Source organism: Simochromis diagramma, unplaced genomic scaffold (assembly GCF_900408965.1).
Source record: "Simochromis diagramma unplaced genomic scaffold, fSimDia1.1 OVJJ01000355.1, whole genome shotgun sequence".
NCBI classification, from domain to species: Eukaryota; Metazoa; Chordata; class Actinopteri; order Cichliformes; family Cichlidae; genus Simochromis; species Simochromis diagramma.
The window spans coordinates 2,256,468-2,266,240 of NW_024387174.1; the positions used below are offsets into that span (position 1 = coordinate 2,256,468).

The 9,773-nt window shown below is 44.5% G+C and overlaps 1 long non-coding RNA gene across 1 annotated transcript; it reads right to left on the reverse strand.

Moving 5' to 3' along the window:
- Nucleotides 1-3,551: 3,551 nt before the first annotated feature.
- LOC120744855 lies at nucleotides 3,552-9,282 on the reverse strand. Its single transcript, XR_005698466.1, has 4 exons — nucleotides 8,997-9,282; nucleotides 7,956-8,080; nucleotides 5,028-5,157; nucleotides 3,552-4,931 (listed from the first exon to the last, which is right to left on the reverse strand). It is a non-coding gene; the product is annotated as an uncharacterized LOC120744855 (long non-coding RNA).
- Between the last annotated feature and the right edge of the window lie 491 nt (nucleotides 9,283-9,773).

Below are 9,773 nucleotides of genomic sequence, written 5' to 3' on the forward strand. Positions count from 1 at the left end.
TGCGCCCTGCCACCTTTATCAGACTTCAACAACAAATATTTAGCATCATAATACAGTATGCATCAGGTAACCGATCAACAAACAAACAATCAGCCTGTCAGCCTATGAGCAAACTCTAAATTTCATGTTGGCGAGCTGTTTAAGCTGCTTTAGCCTGCCTGCTGTTGCTAATGCAAGCCACTTTGCAGCCCACCTTCATCCCAGCTTCTCTTCTTCGTGCTGTCTGACATGATAAATATCTGTCGTTCTGTAAGTTGCTGCTGCTAACATTTAAAGTACTGCAGCTTTTTCACAAGCTGGCTGGTCCATGGGCAGAAGAAAACTCAAATTATAAAAAATACTTTTTGCACAAACACGTCTTTAGAAGCGGTTAAATGCATTGATGCACTGATTGCAGTTTTCTTGGCCAGTTCTGATTTCCGTCTGTGACGTGCCGATACCAGTTTATGACGATTCCAGTTTTCTTTCTCAGAACTACGACTGACAGCATACACAAAATAAAAAAACGAAACCAGAAAGCAGAACAAAATATTAACCTTCACAGTTTCCCCCAAAGTGCAGTAAATCACAGGATCTAAAACTCTTTGCTACTGAAAAAAGGCACAAACAACAAAAGAAAGTGAGCTGCTGTGCGCCCAGCGTGACCTGATGTATTTGACCTTACTGAACAAAAGCAGGTGCAGCAGATTTAAATAGCAACACAAATAAACCGTCATTGACCCTTTTTTCTTTTTCATCATAATCTTCCACCGCTTTGCTCCGTTGCTCATACCGAGGCTGCTCTGGAAAGCTTTGCCTCCACAGTGAGGAGCTTCTACACTAATGACATTTATCACATAAGCATGCCAGACCAGCTTCTAATTGGTGATATGTGAGACTGACCGAGAACGCTGGAAACCAGCGATGTTGCTCCTGGCTGGTCGATCACTACATGTCTTCTAAAAAGAATGAAACAGACAAGCAGCTATGGCAGCAGCAATCTGGAGCTCGACTGTGACTCTTAGCAAGAAAATCCAGACTTTCATTAACACTTGTCTGTGCTAGACATCATCTTCAAACTGAGGCAGAACCAACCAGAGAGGGGGAAAACACTCTTCAGGAGCTGGAAACATTTATTCCAGGAAATCCTGACCGAGACGAGGACGACACGCCCAGAAACACGCGGTGATTAAGAAAATGACATTTAAAAGCTGAATATAGCACAATCACAGGACTCTATGGAGTGAAATAAGTTAATTAGATAAAACTATGAAGCAAAAAAAGTGCACTTCTTTTTGTTAACCTTTCTTTTACTGAGAGGTTAATATCTGGAGGCCATGTTATGGGCTGTGTTTGCTCTCGTTGTCTCTCTGCTGCTCATTATAAACTGTTTGTGTTTGCACCAAAAGACCACTAATTTCAGCTTCTGTGGCCTTTATAATTAGTGCCTCATTAGAAACATTTTACCAGAAGTGTTCTGAATATTTCCATGAACTTATTGGTGAATCTGTGTTTGTTTTTTATTTTTCTGACAGCCGCTTTCCCATCAGCCCCTGCTCCCCTCGCTCGGTGTGCAGAGCTTTACTTTGATCATCACCCGCCTCTCTGAGTCGATCTGTTAATGAAGTGGACCTACCGGAGACCCGCAGCTTTAATCCTTCGATACAGCTGGAAGCTTATCGATACTCTGGCACCGTGCTGGGTTTTTTCAGGTTTTCATATCACCCTCCACCTCCACCTGCAGCAGCTCCCTCTGAATCCCCCTCTTGGTGACAATCGATTTAGACGGATCAGAGAGAAGGCTTACCCCGGCAGCGCTATTGATTTCACCCCCCACCCCAAGCAGGTTATGAAGTCAATTCAGTTTTGACCTATGAGAAACAAATCGCCCACAGAGTAATCACGGGTCGGAGAAATAGATAAAGGAGGTAATGACATGGTTGGAGCGCTGCAGCTCGGTGATAAGGAGTCCTGAGAATACACAACAAAGCTGCTTCGAGCAGGAACCCGACCACAGGTTTAGAAAAGTGAGTCAGGAGAACATTTTATGTATCTGATGTTTCTCTCGTCTGATTTAAGAACAGACCGGCGTCTTTATTTAAGGAACGTTGCATCGTTTATGAACTCGCCATGTTTTAGGTGAGATGTACAGACCACAGAGCTGTTTCACCCTCTGCTCCTGATGTGATGGTAGCAGGGTGATGTGGACGTGGAGGGGTCTGGGCTGGGTGGGGGAGGAAGGCCAGGTCACGGTTTCAAAGCCGATCCTCTGATTAAACCCCCTCCCTCCTTTGGGCCTGGGGACTGCTTCGTTGTGCAGTGGGCCGGCTCCCTCTTGTCTGGGGGGAAACTCAAAGCCACAGATACCAGCTCAAAAACCCGGAAAGAAAATCAATCTTTGTGTGTAAAACTAGACAAAAAGCAAAAATAGGGATGAGCTGAATGACCTTGAGCTTCGGAGGAGGCATTTTTCCATCCCCTCCTGAATGGACCCTTTAAAATGATCAGTTCTGTGTTTATGTTTTGATTTTTGTTCGTCTTGTGCCTCCTTTGAAAATGCCGTGCGCATCCACACCACACTCATCTCCGTGTTTATACCTGCGCATTATTTCCTACGTGTTCATCTCCCGCGTCTTGTCCTGAGTCCGAACAACAGTTCAGAGGTTTTCAGTGCTGTGGGCTGTTTTTGGTCATTAAAGCATCCTTCAGTGGATGTTTCTCACACTGTGGTGTTACCACTGTTTTGGAGAAAGATTTTAAATGACTGCAAACAGCAACCCTACTGCTCCAGGTAAGTTGAACCTCAAACGGAGGATTTTCAAAGAGAGACAGCTGACCTCGAAGGAGAAGATTAGTTGGTTCATCTTCACTGTTTCCCTCATCGACAGCTGCGAGTAGTGCCTGGAAGTTTATCCTTCGTGCTCTTTGAGCTCAGTCCTTCACTTGCTCACTCCAAGTCGAGATGACATGGTTGTCCCAGACTCCCGAGGAGGACCCAGGATGTGAGGGAGGGGTTTTATCTTCTGGCTGGCTTGAAGGGCAGCTACATGTGGACATGTGCAGACAGGTGCCTCCTCCAAAATGAGTTTAAACAACTACTTTTTAACCCATCCAGCTCATGTGACATCAGACATCACTGCGGTAAAGATGTGTGAGGCCACTCCTGGGTCTCTTAGACTTATTTTCACCTTCTGAGCAGAGCCCAGATGTTGTCACTGACGTGAGGACAGAGGTAACAGAAGCAGGAGCCGTGCCAGTGGCTTCGTGTCACTTTCCATCATGTCAGAGTCGAAGGGCTGCGGGATGAAGATGAGTCATGGAAGTGTGTGATTAAGGCTCAGACTCGCCCTGATTAAATAAACATACAGGAAACAGTCACTCAGCGGCGGACTCTCATCAGGCTGCCGAGCAGAGCGGCTGATGAGAATCTGTTCACTTTGATCTGCGTCAGGCTCAATGATGTCGACAGCTGCTGTGTCAACGCTCACGAGGGCCTCAAGGACTTTGCTGTGTGACCGCCGGCCCCGTGTTTGCATAGTCCTACAGGAAAGCAGGTCAGAGCTCCGCCGCTGCTCCACAAATGTTCATATACTTCCTGCAACGACAGGAAGTCATCAGTCCACCAACAGTTCGCTGAAAAGCTGGGAATTAGACAGAGCAGTGTAATGTTTCTGGCATCAAACGTGGAGTACAAACACGTTCTTACTGATACTTAAAGGGAACGAACTCTTTAGGGAACAACAAGGCATCTCCATGGTAACCAAAGCAGATAAAGCCTGAGTCATGTTGAACAGGGGAAAACGTTTTTTTGAGTTTGGGTCGCTGTTTTGATTTTTCCTGCATTTTATATAATTTGTGCCTCCTCGTCTCCTCCTGTGACCTGAAAGTCAGTCTTAATATGTATCAAGTCCTAAACTCCACGCGGAGGACAGCGGACTGAGGAGGCCCGCCACAGCAGCTGCACAGATGTGCTGTTAGCAGATGTGTTGGCACACCGCTGCGTGGACTCGTCCTTTGTATTCAGACGTTTTCTGAATAGTGTCTGTTCGCTTAAAAGAAAAGAGGTTGCATCTTGTCACGTGCTGCTCCAGGTTGCACAGTTAATCGAACTGTTATAAACACGTCATAATCTCTGTGACATCTGAGATCATAAAAAGCAGCCATAACAAAACAGTTTATGAGGCTCCGAAGGGACGACGTCTCACTGTTTCTCTCCTCGTGGATCTGCTGGTGGGACAAAACTGTGAAGGAGAGGATGCAAGGAAAGGAACTAAGGATGTACAGACTGAAACGTGACAAAGAGAAGATCGGCCCTGTCCTCGTTCAGGCTGCGGTCAGTCTCTGGTCTGCATCACTGCAACGTGTAGTCACACTTGCAGGAGGCGTGCACATTTAACCCGGAAGAATAAATGCCCGTCAGTTTCATCTGCGCCCGCCAGCTCCGTTTGCCCTCGTCCTCATGATGTCATCACGCTGCCTTTGCCTCGTTTTTGGTTTCCTGCTCACTCATCATCCGCCTTCGTGGATGTTATTTCTCTGTGTCGGCTGTCAATGACTCGTTTTGCTGTTTATTAATCCGTCTCACTGCCTTCTGTAGAGCCTCTGTTCGTATATTTAAACGCAGACGTTGTATTTTTGTGAAAACTCGTTTTTTACTTGTGTTGTTGTTCATATTTTTTATGTTTTTAATCTCTTGTTATTGCACAGTCGGTCAGCGCCTGCTGTTTGTAAGTGAGCGCATAAATAAACTGACATGACTTAAACTAGTTGCTGTAAATGATCTGAGTTTATTATAAAAACAGCTGCAGTGATGACAACCTTGATAAACACTCGCTGTCTTGTTGTACAGCAGAAAGCAAAAACACGACTCATGATAAGAAATGAGTGAAATGTGTTTTTGTGAGCATGAGGCCAGTTCTGAAAGTTAAGTTCTTGCTGATGAACTTTATATCCTAGGATAGAAAACAATAAATGAAACTGTTAAACCAACATTTCTTTTTCATTTCATTGAATTAATACTATTTAACACAGATAATTACTGAGGTTACTTGTACTAAGGCTGAGTTTCCTGTCAGTGATCAGCAGCTGTTGCACATCCTTCAGTGATTTTGTCGCTCAGGTGTTTCTAGCTGCTCCTCCTGTTTGTTAGTTTGCTGTCAGCTCTCCTCTCCTCACGCTCTGAAATACAAAAGAAAATGTTTCATTCTTGCATTATTGGCAGCTTTGCTTCAAAACCTGCAATAAACCTCGTCCAGTGTTTGAGTTCATATCTGTTCCAAGCTTGTCAAAATGTTATGAATGTCATGTTTATTGAGTTTAACAGAGTTCCAGGTGAGTGAAACGCTGAGTCAGAGCAAATAAAACAAAGAGCAAAAAGCAAAACATTTATTAAAAAGTAATAAAGTGGATGAAAGATTACAGTTGGGTTATGGTTCCTTCTGACTCTTAACTGATGCAAACATCGTCCTGCTGCTGTTTAAATGTAATGAAAAAACACAAATAAATAGCATTTGTCCTTTTTAAGGAAATAGCAAACACAACAACAATCAAACTTTGCTGGTTCTTTCGTGCTTTAAAGGGATTTTAAACAATGTGAATGAAAAATAAAATTATGAAACCGAACTCCTGACAGTTTGTGGTTCAGTCAACACCGTGGAAACTGTGGAAACTGTGGCACCACTGTGAGCGTGATGGGGGGCAAAATCTGATCTCCTGATAACTTTTCAACAACATAAATGTCAACATCAAATATACGAGCAACCAGTTATAACCAGGACATCAGCGACGAGCGCGTGCTGTCGCTGTCACCTTCAGTATTTTATCATCAAGGTAACATTTACGTAGCCTTTAATCCCTTTCTAGTAACACATCACTGCCTCAGCTGCCTCCTTCCTGCTGCTCGAAACACACAAGGATGTTTTTAAGGAACATTTGCTGCTTGTGGTGTGAAACATCAAAACTGAAACAAGCCTTAGCTGCTGTGGACGTCCACACCTGATGGAGGCTCCAGAACTCCTCAGTTTGTCTAAAATCTGAATCTCTCTGGTAAAAACAAACCAAAACATCAGAAATGTGTGTAACAGCTTATATTTGTCCATCTCTCAGCGCTGGACTAAAGCAGCATCTCTCTGCAGTAACCACCAGTGTGACCTGTGATTCCTGTGCTGATGGATTTTATGGTGTCACTGTGGGAAGTTCCACCAGGATAAGACAGAAAACATTAAATATATCTATCAGTCAGGAAAACAAACATTTTCTGGTGTGTATAATGACTGTAAAGCATTAAAAATGAGAGAAACTGAAACGTGTGTGACTTTGATTGTTGCTGTGTTTGCAGAATAATAGGAAACCAATCACATCCAGGTATGTTTCCCAATTAGCTGCCCTCACTAAACAGTTAAAATCAGCAGCAGTTTTAACACTTTGAAATAAAACCTCAAACCACTGCTCAGAAGCAGCACACGGGCCTGAATCTGGCACTTAATGGCACGACGTTTCACAGCACACGTCTGAATCACCGAGTCGAATAATTGTTTGAGTGTCACACTCGTTTACATATTGAGTGCATTTCCTGGGAACATGCCAGGAAAAACTATCAAAAACAACACGCGTGGGCGGACAATTTCAGCTAAAAGCCATTGTGCCGTCTCTCACACGAATAATAAGTGCTGCTCCTTTTAAAGCCTGAACAAATACCGGCGGTGTAAGCTCACGCAGCTGGCACAGGAAGCTGAATATGTGAATAATAATGAGTGAGCGACGCTGCGGCAGCTCCGCAGAGGAGCTCACCTGAACATCAGTGCAGTCTGTGGAATAAATAAGAGCCGCGGCCGGGTGAAACCGAAACAGCAGCGCCTTCAAATTAACTGTTTTCTGAGCTGATTTTGGTCAGTACTGCTCAGCCGGGCGGGAAAACATCTTATTGAACAGTTTCTGCCAGTGTGTGTCGGTTTGTTTGTTGGGGAGTGCAGGGAGCTGACAAGAGGCTCGTGTTCAGTTAAGTCTGTCCCACTGAACACCTGAGCACCCTCTCACTCCAATGTAAAGTATTACAGCATTAGAGGGAAAAGCCAACAATCAGACAATCCTATGAGCAGCACTCGGTGACAGCAGGGAGAAAGAACTCCATTTTAACAGGAAGAGACCTCCAACAGAGCCAGGCTCAGGGAGGGGCGGGGCCATCTGCAGTAAGTATGTGGGGGAGTAAGGGGACGAGAAGGGGGAAAAGAGAGTATAGAGATGAGGACTAACACAAACTGTGGGACAGAAAACACTGAATTATATTGACAGAGTAAGACTCAGTGGATCATGGGAGATCCTCCAGCAGTCTGATCCTATAGCAGCACAACTAAGGGACTGCTCAGGATCAGCTGATCCAGCAGTAGTTTGAACCCTAACCTTCAAAGTAGAGAGGGTGTTTTTGTCTCCTGAAGCCAAACTGGGAGCTGGTTCCACAGCAGAGGGCTGAAGGCTCTGCCTCCCATTCTACTTTCAGAACCACAAGAGTTCTGCAGAGAACATTTGTAGAGCCTATGATGTAGCTTACACAGTGACCAGTGTCGTTGCCCACATTTATGCGTGTGGTGCATTATGTCTTCATTACGGCGTGGCTGTCCTGACGTCTCACACGCAGCGGCAGCTTTTTTTCTCTTTCTTCATGATTATTCTGATAGTTTCAGCAATCTGCTGACATTTTGATTATGATTATTTATGCTTTATACACAGGTGATGATTGTTTTTGTCTTACTGTTAAATTCAAAAACTGTGTCGAAAAAGTTGCGAAAATGCAGATGAAGAATCGATGAAGCTGAACAGGCCACAGGTTGCATTTCTCTGGAGCTGCACATCAGGTTATGATGTAGATTTCCCAGTGAGGCTCCACTATGCTATCCAAAAGCCCAGACTGTATTCTGCTGTTGGAATAAAAAATGATTTCAAATGTGAGTCAGTGTGAAAGTGGACATTAGAGGAACTACCAGTGTTTGCTGCTCTCTGGGCGTCCACACATCAGAGGGTCAGATCCACATCAGATCCAGCTACCTACAACCACCACACAGCTTCATCCATGTTGGCCAGCTCGCCCTCATCGATTGGCTAAACCCTAAATATTCATACAAAGAGTTACAAAGAGTTTATTAGTTAGACTTTGTTTTCCACTCAAAGTCTCTTTCACGCTCTCAGAGATCAGCTGACAGCAGGATCATAGATGATTTTATACAAAGCACTCAAACACGTGACCTAAATTTAGCATCTGTATGGTTTTAATAGAAAGGAAAAAGCGGCCATTTTTTCTATCGACTGTGCTGAAAAGCTGTATACTTTCATACAGCCTGTAGCCATACAGCTTCTTGCTGTGAAACTGTCACTACAGACAGAATGTGGACAAATCACCAAAAGCTGCAAATGGAGTGGAGCTTTTGAACAAAACTAATTCCCAGGATGTAAAAAACAGCCGAGGGCATCGTGAAGGACGGCGGTGCAGAAACACAGGAACTAAGATGTGCTACTTATGTTAAGAGCTGAGCCCCGCTGAGAGGAGATAGCTGAAATAAATAACAGAAGGTGGATTTCTTCTGAGTCTACTTAAGGAAATCTCCGTCGTGTAAGCCATTTATTTTCACTGCACCCCACCCACCCACACCCCAGCAAAGAGCACACTCCAATCAGACAAAGGAAGTGTCCCGCAGAACCATTTCTTCTTCTGTTGTCAGAATTTAAACTGATGCGTTGTTTCTCTCTGAAACGCAACAATAAGTGCTCCCTTACAGTCATTACGCATCAATGATGTTATCAGGACAAAAATGAAGAAATGCTTCAGGTTACGGGCTGTTTTTGGACTTAAGCAGTCCACCTGAAACATATAAGGAGCATTGTCATAATTATATCCATGTGACCTTTAACCAGCGGGGTCTCGATGTCACTCGGGTGAATTTGGGGGGCTCAAAGGAGCTTGTTAAACTAACTCAGCCTGTTAGAAATACGACCGTGCTTCCAGTTTCCAGCAGAAAATTACTTACTAAGTATGCAGGACACACAAGAGGCAGAGAGAATAAAATCTGAATCTTTTATCCAGTCAGAGGTCACGCGCAGGTAATCAGGCGGCGTGGCAAACAGGCGGGTGGAGAGCGCGCAAAAGAGCAGGAACATGAAACAACTCAAAGGGCGAAGAGAGGACGGCCGAGCAGCTCGAGAGGAAAGAACAGTACAGTGTGAGGCAGGTGAACAACAGGGTGACTGGTTAATTCAGCACAGGTGATGCTAATGACGGCAGGTCAGACCATCCAGACTGCACACCTGAGACTCCTCGAGTCTTCACCCGACGAGCCAACGCATCTTTGACTTAATGACACATCTACGCTTTAAAAACAGCCTCGTTTAGAAAGTGATGCCAATTAAATTTAAAGTTTCACCAAGTGCATCATAAATTCTTCTGTTCATGTTTTATATTTAAGGCTTTTGATCAAAATCACATCAACCAGAGAGATAGGATCCATTTTTAGTCACATGCACCGAAAGAACTTGTTTGTATGTTCCAGCTGTGCGAAGCATACACCTGTGCGTCCTCGATTACGGCACCTCCCACAGCCTCCTCTCCCCTCATGATGCATTTCAGGAACTGAGACGCACTCGAGAGCGTGTACTGAGAACACCGGCAGGAGGACGGAGCATGGAAGAGACGAGAAACACAAATAGATGAAAAACCCCCGAACAAAGAAGGGAAGTAAAGCCCACGACAGTGTGAAAGCACCGAGGATTACAGGAAACAAACAAACAAGAAATGAGCTAAAAAATAA